Below are 3,140 nucleotides of genomic sequence, written 5' to 3' on the forward strand. Positions count from 1 at the left end.
GTGTTATGAAAATTTTAATTATGATCCATTATATTTTTTTTTCTTGATACCTATGAATGCATATTTTGAGTTAAATATTTTAAGAATTGATTCTAAATTTTACCTTTTAAATGCTTTAAAGTTATTTTAGTATAAGTTTTAATGTAATTACTTACATACATTTAAAATCTGTTCCATTATTGGATTTAAAATTTTGTTTCAAAAGTCATGTATTCATATCCTTAAAGTTCTTATTCCTGAATTATCTTCAATTACTGTTCTGCTTATAAAGAAATATATATATATATTGCTGCATTTGTTAATGTTACCCTTTAAGTATTACAATTTTCTTTCATACATTTAGTATGTTATTAATTATTATTTTTCGAAAAAAACCAATTAAACTTGTTAACATTATTATGATATTGTAAATTTATTATCAAAAATTTATGTTTTTACATAAATTTCAAATGTTGTTGACTGTTTTCTAGAAAAACAATATTGATGTTATGGATATTAATGAAATGAAAAGTTAGATAATTCTTACCACTATTATACTTTTTTTGTATGTACAGATATGTATTTGTAAAGTCAAATATTTTAAGTACACAAAAACATTTTCTGTTAACTAATTACATAATACTATATATTAACATATTTACAAACACACATATATATTATATATATACATACATTATACATATTTAAATATATGTGTATAATATGCTTGTCTAAACTTAAATAAAACTGTACAATATATTGCTGTATTAATTAGGAAAAACAATTTTGGTGAAGGTTATGTGATTTAAATGTTGTATAATTGTAATGAATGCCGTTAAAAAACTTTGTTTTTGGTTCATGGTAGATTTTTTTCTAATAAATTTGTTTTTGTAATTAAGAAAAATGCATAGAAACGTGCAATATTTAGTTAAAAATATAAAATATAATGTACATTATGTATTTCAATAAAATAAAATATCTATCGCGGCTTGTATTAAAATCTAGTGAATTATCATAGGTCATTATAATTGTATACCAATATATTTAAATTTATTTTGGTTTTATATATTTCATGCTCACAAAAACAAATTTTTCGTCATTATCCGTTATGTCAATTATTAACTATTATTAAATGATTATATTATTATTACTTTTATCATTAATATTTTATTATTTATTTATTATTATTATTATTATTATTATTTTTATTTAATTATTATTATTTTAATTTAATTTAATTACTAAACAGGATTGTTCTTATAATATGACTTTCTTGTTTAATTTTTAAAATAATGTTATTCAAAGAGGAAAATTATATATTATATTCAAAGCTACGACAATTTATGTTTGCTAAATTTTTCTGTCCTGATGTTCGATATTCATACAGCTTCAGCTTTTAGCTTCTGGTTGTATAGACCATTTTGAATTTATAGTTAGCTAAATTCAATATATTATTATATTGTAGTTTATGAATTTTTAAAAATATGGGTGGCTGGGAGGGAGTTTGTTATATATATATATATATAATAAAATGGTCTTACAAACTAAGAGGTATAAAACTATACAAATTTAAAGTTAATCTATACCTATGACCCTATATATAATAATATAAACATAGGTATTTGTTTATTGAAATAATTTATAGACAAACACATTAATTTATACAAAAATAATTAATTATAGCTGTGAAAACTGAATACCAACATTTGTCATCTCTTCTATCATCTTCTTTTACATTTTATTGCATTACTATTATAATTCTGACTATTGGTTTTTCAAAAATATGTTAACATGAATCATTTATGGATTGTCAAGAATTAATTTATATTCTTTGTAGCAATCAAAGGCACAAACTATCAAAATATCTATTGTTAATAGTTTTTATAGTAAATATATTAACATTTTTCATATTATTTTATGGAAAAATCTGTACAAATGACTAGTTATCACTTTGTTTACCATAGCTGATAATATCTCAGTGGAGTGTAGAGGTATGAGGTTTTATTGTTATAAATCTAACATAATGACAACTCAATGAATTTGAAAAACCATTTTGAGAGAATTCATATAATTATATAAGAAATATTGGAGAACAAGGTGGAAATTTTTGGTTTGTCTAGCTGCCTGTACGTATGAATCGATGCTTAAGCTGGGCCTGCTAATACTGATTTACTCATGTACCTATCATTGTTGACTGTATATTGTGCTTATATAATACTATACCAAATAATATTAAATTAATATACAATATGAAGTACAGAATCCCACTTACTATTTATATTATTACACTTACACAGAGGAGTTAAATGTTAAAAACTGGATTTATTACTTAAGTAAGAAATTTATTATCATTAAATAATTGTTTCATTTGTGTACACAATTTTAATTAATAAATGTTACAATATACTTTCACTACATTATTAATCATCCATACGTTTTTCATTAAAATAGTAGTTACTTAATATAGAATGATGAATGCATTAATATTATTATTAATTATTATATTATTCTAGTAACATAACAATAAATAATATTAGAGTAAAGATGAGTTAGAAATGATAATCATGTACCATAGTGTTTTGTAAACACATGTTTACCATAGGTACATATTTTAAAGTACAAAACAATTTTAAAAAAGAAACCGTTTATTACGACACTGGTTAGCACAATGAAATCTTATGGTCACAGTAGAAATCCATTTTTTAAATTGTTCAAAATTATTCGTTTTATTTTATAACTTGTTAAAAAGTTCTTTACTATTGTTTTATTATCAACGTTTTTCAATTTCTTATTTCAAATCTTAATATTTTTCAGAGTAGGTATACATACAAATCAAATTTTAGATAAGTAGCTTACGATTTATAAGTATTTAAAGTATTGATAATACCCCCAAGTGGTCCACTACTCTGCTCATCTAAACTTTAAATACTTAACTACTAAACTTATTTTCCAAAATTTAATTTTTATAGATCATAATACTCCTAATAATATTCTCCTTAGGAATATAAAATTAAAAAAGTATATTGTGATTTTAAAGAGTTATGAACTTAAAAAATTACAACAATAAAAAATAATAACATCTATTGTAACGACTTAAAATTATGTAAAACAAAAATTTTTAAAAACGTTAATGTTTTCTGACATAATGATGACTGATGAGT

Source organism: Acyrthosiphon pisum, unplaced genomic scaffold (assembly GCF_005508785.2).
Source record: "Acyrthosiphon pisum isolate AL4f unplaced genomic scaffold, pea_aphid_22Mar2018_4r6ur Scaffold_21376;HRSCAF=23818, whole genome shotgun sequence".
Classification (NCBI taxonomy): Eukaryota; Metazoa; Arthropoda; class Insecta; order Hemiptera; family Aphididae; genus Acyrthosiphon; species Acyrthosiphon pisum.